Here is a 10946-nt window from a genome sequence, read left to right as displayed (position 1 = left end):
GACTCTTTCCCACCGTAACCTCATCATGGACCTCAAACCCTCAACCCTCTCCAGAACTTTTACTCTCCAGAACTTTTACTCTCCAGAACTTTTACTCTCCAGAACTTCCCAACGTGAGGATCAACATGTCCATTAAACTCTACGGAACAAAAGGAACTACCAGACGTTTCCTGGAGCGCAGAGTTACCTCTCCGTTAAACTTTAGCACACTTTTCAGACTCTGTACATAATAGGAAACGTTGTATGATATTTAACCGCTGGCACGTTAAAGGTTAAAGCTCCGGATTCTTCCTTCATCTCGTCCTGCAGAAATAATAACTTTATCATGCAAAAAAATACAGAGGAACGTTGAAGGAAAAGGATCAGACGACGAAGACGATCAAAGACTGTGATGGACGTGGAAATACGGAGGATTTTTAGAGCCAAAATTAAATAAATACATCAGTAATTAATTAAAATGGGAATTAAATATATCACTAATTAATTAAATGTGTCTTTAATTAATTACAATTAGAATTAAATATAATGAAATACTGAAATAATTACATATGTCATTCCAATGGTAATTAATTAATGACACATTTAATTAATTAATGACATGTTTTTTTCCAATTTTAATTAATTATTGAATCATTTAATTAATTACACATTTAATTAATGAATGTCATATTTAATTCCCATTTTAATTAATTAATGACACATTTAATTCCTAGTTTAATTAATTAATTAAAAATGATGTATTTATTTATTGAATTATGGCAGAAAGAATGGTCCGTCCGTACCGACCAGCGACTCGTGGAGGATTCTGTTCTGGTTTATTCTGAACTGAACTGGTTTATTCTGAACTGAACTGGTGGATAATCTTATGCAATATCATTAATAACAACGTTGCTGTTTTTGTATAAATGTCATAAAGGAGTGAGAAGAAGTTTGAGAGAAAAAGCCATTGCATGTTTATTAATGAATCTGACGAGACTTTACTGTATTTACGTGTTTAGGACTTGATGTAAGTTTCCTTTTACCACAGCTGCCTCATTTTTGGTTATTCTCACTTAACAATTGTATTTTATATCATCTAAGTTTTATTTACGCACCATTTGTTTTTAGCTCGAGCAAAAGCCACATGAAGTTTAAGAAAATAAACCAAACCATAAACCGTCGTAGCCGAACATTTACTTTCTGTTGATTTTATTCACTGCAAAAACTCCAAATCTTAACAAGAATATTTGTCTTATTTCTAGTTAAAATGTCTCATTTTTAGTCAGAAAATCTCATTACACTTAAAACAAGAGTCATCACTGGAAAAAACAACAATTTTCACCTGTTTCAAGTAGATTTTCACTTGAAATAAGTAGAAAAATCTGCCAGTGGAACAAGATTTTTTTGTTTGTAATGAGAAGATAAATCTTGTTCCACTGGCAGATTTTTCTACTTATTTCAAGTGAAAATTTACTTGAAACAGGTGAAAATTGTCAAATAATAAGTTATTTTTCTGGTAATGACTCTTTTTTCTCGACATTTTGACTTTTTTTCACAAAATTTTGACTTTTTTTCACAAAATTTTGACTTTTTTTCACAAAATTTTGACTTTTTTTCACAAAATTGTGACTTTTTTCAACATTTCGACACTGGCAGATTTTTCTACTTATTTCAAGTGAAAATCTACTTGAAACAGATGAAAATGGTCAAATTACCAGTTATTTTTCTGGTAATGAGTCTTGTTTTAAGTGTAATGAGATTTTTGGACTAAAAATGAGACATTTTAACTAGAAATAAGACCAATATTCCCGGTAAGATTGTGAGTTTTAGCAGGTTTGACTGAAACGATGGTAAAGTTTGTAACGGGCTCGTTTGTTCGGGTTCGGGGTAAACGAGGCTCCGCCCACTTTTCTTCCAGAACAGGAAACGGTTACCGTTCTGTTCCGAGCTAACGCTAACGCTACGATGAAGAACCAACGTGGTGATCTATAAACGCCGAGCTAACACGCTAATCTGTGAGGCCACGCCTGCGCTAATAAGCAGGAAACACTCACTTAAGCTTTTTTTACGCTTAAAACAACAACTTCTTTCCAGCTCTCCGTTCTGCAACTTTGTTGTTTTCAACCGGCACTTTAGTCGTCGTCTTATTTTTGTTTCTCTAGGATCAGAACTGGATCTGTTTGGGAGATAAACGGATCCAGATCCGTGTTTTTTCCGGCGTTTCTCAGATTGCTAACCGTCAGAACGGTCGGTTTTTAGGTTTTTTGAAGCGAGAAACTGAAACCGCTCCGTTTAAAACGGGTACCAGGGGCACGAGAATAAAACGCTGAGTCAGTGAGAATAAAACGCAGAGTCAGCGAGAATAAAACGCTGAGTCAGCGAGAATAAAACGCAGAGTCAGCGAGAATAAAACGCAGAGTCAGCGAGAATAAAAAGCGTGGGAGTGCATGTGTGAATGACGCATGATAGATGTCACGTTTACAACCAAACGATGTAAGTTATTTGCTTTTACGCCACTTTTACGCCGTCATGCCTTTGTTTTTTTTCCTTCATCTTTTTTGTCTTTAAAACGATTGTAATCCCATTTCAGATTAAAGATCAATGGATGGAGTTTGGCTCTTGTATAGATAAGTATTTTTCATATTTACGTTTGAAAGGGACATGTTTGGTTTGCCACAGAGTATTGCATAATAAATATATATATATATAAATATATATAGACTTTTGGAATTTCTAAGAGAAAAATATGTTAAAGGGGAACTGAATTACTGATAAATGGATTGATCTGCATGATGTGGAAAAATAAAGATTTATCTATAAACTTGTTAAATGTAGTACTTTTTCAACTTAATAATACTTATTGAGTATTGAGAATTAATTTCCCTTTGGGGATCAATAAAGTATTTTTGAATTTGAATTAAAGTCGTCTTATTTTTCACCGATTACAACAATTCCATAGCTGTGTTTACGCTGTAATAAATCGCCTGTAATACAGCAGGCGTCCAGCAGAGGGAGCTGTGTAATAAATCACCTGTAATACAGCAGGCGTCCAGCAGAGGGAGCTGTGTAATAAATCAGCTGTAATACAGCAGGCGTCCAGCAGAGGGAGCTGTGTAATAAATCGCCTGTAATACAGCAGGCGTCCAGCAGGGGGAGCTGTGTAATAAATCAGCTGTAATACAGCAGGCGTCCAGCAGAGGGAGCTATGTAATAAATCAGCTGTAATACAGCAGCCGTCCAGCAGGGGGAGCTGTGTAATAAATCAGCTGTAATACAGCAGGCGTCCAGCAGGGGGAGCTGTGTAATAAATCAGCTGTAATACAGCAGGCGTCCAGCAGAGGGAGCTATGTAATAAACCAGCTGTAATACAGCAGGCGTCCAGCAGAGGGAGCTGTGTAATAAATCAGCTGTAATACAGCAGCCGTCCAGCAGATTTCATGAATAAAGTTGAAATGTTGAGAAAAAAGACGAAATATTGACTTTTTTTTCATTACGCACTTCGAGAAAAAAGTCGAAATGTCGACAAAAAAGTCGAAATGTCGGGATTAATGTTGAAGTACAATTTTGAGAAAAAAGTCAAAATTTCGTGAATAAAATTGAAATGTTGAGAAAAAAGGCGAAATTTCTACTTTTTTCACGAAAATTTCTACTTTTTTCTCAACATTTTGACTTTTTTTTCATTATGCACTTCGAGAAAAAAGTCGAAATGTTGAGAAAAAAGTCAAAATTTTGTGAATAAAGTTGAAATTTCGCCTTTTTGTCTCAACATTTCGACTTTTTTTTATTATGCACTTCGAAAAAAAAGTTGAAATGTTGAGAAAAAAAGTGGAAATGTTGAGAAAAAGGTCAGCAATAGAGCATGTCAGTAATCTTATGAAGGTGATATGTAATAAATCAGCTGTAATACAGCAGGCGTCCAGCAGGGGGAGCTGTGTAATAAATCAGCTGTAATACAGCAGGCGTCCAGCAGAGGGAGCTGTGTAATAAATCAGCTGTAATACAGCAGGCGTCCAGCAGGGGGAGCTGTGTAATAAATCTGCTGTAATACAGCAGGTGTCCAGCAGATTTCATGAATAAAGTTGAAATGTTGAGAAAAAAGTGGAAATGTTGAGAAAAAAGATGAAATATTGACTTTATTCACGAAATTTCGACTTTTTTTTCCATTACGCACTTCGAGAAAAAAGTCAATGTCGAGAAAAAAAGTTGAAATGTCGGGATTAATGTTGAAGCACAATTTTGAGAAAAAAGTCAACATTTCGTGAATAAAATTGAAATGTTGAGAAAAAAGGCGAAATTTCTACTTTTTTCACGAAAATTTCTACTTTTTTCTCAACATTTTGACTTTTTTTTCATTATGCACTTCGAGAAAAAAGTCGAAATGTTGAGAAAAAAGTCACAATTTTGTGAATAAAGTTGAAATTTCGCCTTTTTGTCTCAACATTTCGACTTTTTTTTATTATGCACTTCGAAAAAAAGTTGAAATGTTGAGAAAAAAAGTGGAAATGTTGAGAAAAAGGTCAGCAATAGAGCATGTCAGTAATCTTATGAAGGTGATATGTAATAAATCGCCTGTAATACAGCAGGCGTCCAGCAGAGGGAGCTATGTAATAAATAACCTGTAATACAGCAGGCGTCCAGCAGATTTCATGAATAAAGTTGAAATGTTGAGAAAAAAGTGGAAATGTTGAGAAAAAAGTGGAAATGTTGAGAAAAAAGTGGAAATGTTGAGAAAAAAGACGAAATATTGACGTTATTCACGAAATTTCGACTTTTTTTTCATTACGCACTTCGAGAAAAAAGTCAATGTCGAGAAAAAAAGTCGAAATGTCGGGATTAATGTTGAAGTACAATTTTGAGAAAAAAGGCAAAATTTCGTGAATAAAATTGAAATGTTGAGAAAAAAGGCGAAATTTCTACTTTTTTCACGAAAATTTCTACTTTTTTCTCAACATTTTGACTTTTTTTTCATTATGCACTTCGAGAAAAAAGTAGAAATGTTGAGAAAAAAGTCAAAATTTTGTGAATAAAGTTGAAATTTCGCCTTTTTGTCTCAACATTTCGACTTTTTTTTATTATGCACTTCGAAAAAAAAGTCGAAATTTTGAGAAAAAAGTGGAAATGTTGAGAAAAAAGTCAGCGATAGAGCAGGTCAGGAATCTTATTTAGGAAGACTAGACAAGAAGTGGTCACTTCCTGTCAGGTGTTGGAGACGTGGGAGAATAATAAATAATAAAAGCTCTTGGTTCAGAAGAAGATCCTCTTCATTGAAACATGAACGACACTTGGAACCCGGAGTGAAGGTTTGGGTCGAGACTTTGAAGCCACTTTGACTGTAACTGGAGGGAAACGTGGACAGCAATCGTGGGACTTTCCAGCAGCGTTTTGAGCTGTAATTGCTGCCGTCGGACTGGACGCCAGGAAAACAGCGTTGCTACTATCGGACCGTGTTTCCAGCATCAATAAACCTTTTAAAACCCGAATATGATCAATTACCCGGTTACACGGCCATGTAAACACCAATAACCCCTTTGAATAACCAGAATTTGCTCAGATTCCGGTTTATAAAAACCTGAATATGAGCCCTGGGTTACTCCTTTTAAAACCTGAATATTGGGTCATGTAAACGTAACGGAATATCCCCATCATTGATCGCTTGTCGCTTGATCCCCGAATGGTGCGTGCGCCGCGTACCCTACGCCATAAGGTCTGCGTTGGTGTAACGCGGAACCATAAATCAGCCTTTTAAAAGGCGAGTCTCAGCTGTCAATCAAAAGAACGTGGTAGAACGTGGGGCCGATAACGTGTTCAGTGTTTCAGGACAGAGCGCGTCCGATGCCACGCAGTGCGACGCGACAGTCGGACGCTCGCATGCAGTTAGGACAAGGTGTTAATGACCCTCGTAGGTTTGTGGCCAGGAAAACGAATAAAGTTGTGCATGAAGCGTTTTAGCGCAAGGCACACTTTGCAATGTTTGCAATTTATACATTGCAAACGTTAAACGTTAAAAGGAACCCTGGCTATTAAGACATGTAGGTCTTAAAAGATAAATGTTGGTATCAATTATAACAATGTGATATAAAAAACCTTGTTGATGTCTTCGTTTTTATAAAATTTGAAAATATAATTTAACTCGTAGGTCGCCATTGTTTTTTACATTCTGGGTAGTGACGTCAGACGGTGGCTCCTGCTAACCCCCGTACACTGTTCTGACACCCAGAAACAGATGAAAACACAGCTAAACAGGTGAAGGCGCAGCAGAAACACAGATCAAAACACAGTTAAACATTAAGGTGACGGCGCACCTACAAAAAAGTGAAAAAAAACAAAAAAAAGTGCCGCACCATAAAGCATGAACTATAAAAACACCATAAAACTCAGACAGACTAACAGACCACACGTTTCAACTAGCAGATAACCGATGCTACAATAAAAACCCCAGCCAGATCTGGCGTCATTAAATTAAATAAAGATGTTCTTGCCTATTTGACGCGAAGTCTGCGCCTCCCGTTTCGTCAAAGTCCCGGGCCAGTCCCCTCAGCCTCAGAATTTTGAGTACATTTCTCACAGACTATGAGCGGAGGAATATTGAACATTGTGAGTGTATTTCTCCCAAACTATAAGTTGTGGAATATTACTTCTTTTAAAGATAATATTAAGATAATTTAAGGCAACTGTAAGTGTAATTTTTATTTTATATAAACTTAAAACATTTAAAAATATCACTAAAATATTTTTGGGTAATCGGTTACAAAAACTTTTTGAGTTCTGTGAACTTGTTAGGGTTAACAGTGTATGGATGGAGAAGGTTACTCAAATAAATCATGGATTCTGCTGAAAAACGGTCGCGCCCTCGCAAATACTCATCGGGGAAAGATAAAATGTCATATCGTGGTCTTATCACCCTCTCACGGTGAATTACACGGAATTTGGGCTTCTATGTGTAACAATCAGCAGCCCTCCTGAACTTGAGCTTAATTACCCGAACATAACTGGGTTATCTGAACAAAACCTGAACAAAACCGGCATAAAACCTCCCCCCTACCAGGTTAGGGTTCAGAGCTTATGTTACCATGGTAACTTACTTAACCTGACCATTTTGCAACGGAAATCCCAGGTTTACCATTTACCCTTGGTTAAAATACCCAGTTTAGCCAGTAAACCTCCTTCTTGGAATACCCCCCAGATCAGAACATAACATAACATAACATAACATAGCATAGCATAGCATAACATAGCATAGCACAGCATAACATAACATAACATAGCATAGCATAACATAGCATAGCATAGCATAACATAGCATAGCATAACATAACAGCATAACATAGCATAGCATAACATAGCATAACATAACATAGCATAGCATAACATAGCATAACAACATAGCATAACATAGCATAGCATAACATAAGATAGCATAACATAGCATAACATAACATAGCATAGCATAACATAGCATAGCACAACATAACATAGCATAGCATAACAATACATAACATAGCATAACATAGCATAACAGAACATAACATAGCCTAGCATAGCATAACATAGCCTAGCATAGCATAACATAACATAGCTTAGCATAGCATAACATAGCATAGCATAACAGAACATAACATAACATAGCCTAGCATAGCATAACATAACATAGCCTAGCATAGCATAGCATAGCATAACAGAACAGAACAGAACAGGTGTATTTTCTGAATGAGACTGATGTTTGCGTCAGTTTGTTTCACTTTACCAGACATTGTTTTTATTGCTTTTATGTTTTTATACTGTGCTTTTCATATTTATTTATTCCTCTTATTTTTGTTTCCTTTTCACTTTGGTGGGAACATCCTAACCAATGTCGTTGTAACCTGAGCACAATGACAATAAAGTCTATTCTATTCTATTCTATTCTATTCTATTCTATTCTATGTATACGTAGTAATATGTAATGAAAAATTACATTAAAAAAATGTATGTTCCAGTATAGTTTCTAGTTGTGTTTAGCCAGGCACATTAGTGAAACGATCGTTCACTTTGTGAGACAAGCGCCAAATTTTGCACAAAGTTTGTTCTAGTTCTACTTTTTCAAAAAAGCCCGTTAGCCACGCAAAAAAAAACCAATATGGCTGCCGTTTTCCAAAATGGTTGCCACAAAAGCCGTTTTTATATGTTTTTTGACCTGGAATGTGATTGGAAAATCCAATTTTGATTATTCTGACATCAGACTATAATCTTGGGACCCCCCACCCCCTCCTCCATTAGCCATGCAAATAAAACAACAATATGGCTGCCATTTTCCAAAATGGCTGCAGGCAAAAGACAGTTTATATGGTTTTTGACCTGGATTGTGATTATATAATTAGATTTTGATTGTTTTGGCATCAAATTATAGCCCCCCCTCCCATTTCTGTATCACATTTTTCCTGCAAACATGCACAAAAGGGGGGCCAGCACAAGAAACTACAGGAACGATGGACAAAAACGATAGCTATGAGATATTTATAATAAATAAAAATGGAAAATGAGAAGAGAGGAAGGGAAGAGGAGAGGAGAAGAAGGATGAGAGGCACCGCCCAGCGGATCATGTCGGTGCCCCCTGCAGCACAGGCCTATAGCAGCATATCTACCACCAAGCTATATTTGAGACTAACTATTATAGTCTTGTTCTATAGCTGCAACTATGACTACTGACTCTAACACACTAGAGTTTACACTACCTAGAGATTTACCAACACCAGCTAGAGGTTTACTAAACACTAACTATAGGCTTTACTAAACAGAAAGGTTTTAAGTTTAGTTTTAAAGGTGGAGGTGGTGTCAGCCTCCTTAACCCAGATTGGAAGTTGGTTCCATAGTAATGGTGCCTGATAGCAGAACGCCCGCCCTCCAAATCTACATTTAGATACTCTAGGAACTACGAGTAAACCTGCACTCTGAGAGCGGAGAGCTCTGCCAGGAACATAAGGCACTATCAGGTCTTGTAAATACTGCGGAGCTAAGCTTTTTTGGGCTTTATACGCAAGTAATAACATTTTTAATTTTAAATTTCACAGCTTGCTGTAACTTGGTGAGCTTGCCGTGTTCTTTTCACATGTGAAGCAGAGGACTCTGCTGTTCCAGAAGCCAAGCCCGCCTCTACAGGAGCTCCTATCCACCCACTGTCCTGGAGCAGGGTACCAAGAGATCTCAAGGCAGCCATCTCTATGTGGAGACCCCCAAACATAACAACAAATTGATCTTCGCCATACAGTTCAGGCCTTTGCTACTGCACTTGTTTTGCAAGTGCATAGATTGGTTGGTCTGCAGTTATGACAGGGACCTGATCTGGATTCAGGTATTTAATAGTATCTCTGATTTTGTCCATGGTATGTTTTACTGTGGCAACTGAATGGGAGTACACACCCAAGGAAATCTGGCAAAGACTGGTGTGAGACTGGGGCTTAAATACTGCTGGCATGATTGCCAGTGATTGTATGCAGGTGTTCACACTTTACAGGCAGGGAGCAGAACTACAAACCCACACCCAGGCCAGACTGTGACACTGTAAGCACTTTCAGTGGTTCTCAAACTTTTTTGACCCTGACCCAAAAGATACATTTGAAGATTGTGCGGGACCCAGAACAGTGAAAACAGCAGATCTACAAGCTCACAACGTGTCACATCGCATTATGAGCTTGTAGATCGGCGATCATCATAAACATTTTTTATAAATGTTTTTTTTTTTTAGATTTTAATCCGGTTAAAATTTAGAAATTTCATTTCTGATCGAATTGCAACAGAAAACAGATAATATTAGTCAAAATTGGCCCACCATCTTGAAAACTGGAAGCCATATTTCATTTGTATTGATATAATAGAATTTGTTTTGCCAAAACACATGCATTTGGATAAAGAGATCATTAAAATATGTTCAGCAATTCAAGTTCTACACTGACAACCTTGTTTCAGCTTTCATAAGACAGCCGTCTTGAAAAACGGCCGCCATATTGGATTTTCAGGTGGCTAATGGGCTTTTCTGCATAAGTAGGTACTAGGCAATGTTCATGCAAAATTTGGTGCTTGTCTCACAAAGTGAACGATTCTCCTAAAAGCCTGACTTCATTTCCCTCACTAGTTGTAATGTTTCACCACCAGCCGCTCCAGACGGCTGAAAGGGAGTGCGTATCATGAAATACGGTCGAGCAGCTTCTGCAGGACAGACGGACGGACAGGTCCTTATTTAGCTCTGAGAGCTGCAGGACGGCCCCTCTTGACTGTTCCAGCAGAACGCTACGCTACGCTACAGAGTCATCAGGTCAAAACCTAACAGACTTAAAAATAGCTTTTTCCCCAAAGCCATAATCACAGGGTCGGCGCCAGAGCAAATATTCAGAGGGGGCACGAGGCTTATTAGGGCGGGCACCAAATCAGTCGTGTAGGACAGCATTTTAAGGAAAAAAGTGCATTCTCACTACTTTCCTATTAATAATCTGTCTAAAACATGTGGAGAAATCAAATCACTTAGGTGGAAATAATGCAAGGAAGCGCACATTTTACTTTGACTGAAACGTTTTAAGCCTTTTTCACATAGAGTGCACGGCTTTGTGTATATGCTGCCCATTGTGTATGTGCTGCGGCTCCGCGCGAGGGCGCAGGGTCTGCAGCCGAGGACGGCGGTGCGCATCACGGCGCACACCACTGGGTGGCCGCGGCAGCAAGGCGCAAAGCGGCTTTCACCTAGAACAAGGTTTGCGCCGTGCACGCCGGGATGGGCGTCTCTGTGAGTCTCTGTGAGGAGCTGGTTCCTGGTTCCAGGTCTAGTCCTGGTTCCAGGTCCTGGTTCCAGGTCTAGTCCTGGTTCCAGGTCCTGGTTCCAGGTCTAGTCCTGGTTCCAGGTCCTGGTTCCAGGTGCTGGTTCCAGGTCTTGTGGGATGAGACTGCAGGCCTATCGGGACATCAATAAAAAGGGACAAAAGTGGAGAGAAATCTCCTAG

Source organism: Cololabis saira, chromosome 19, assembly GCF_033807715.1.
Source record: "Cololabis saira isolate AMF1-May2022 chromosome 19, fColSai1.1, whole genome shotgun sequence".
NCBI lineage: Eukaryota > Metazoa > Chordata > Actinopteri > Beloniformes > Belonidae > Cololabis > Cololabis saira.
The sequence above is the reverse complement of the archived record's forward strand: the minus strand, read 5'-3'. Positions refer to the sequence as shown.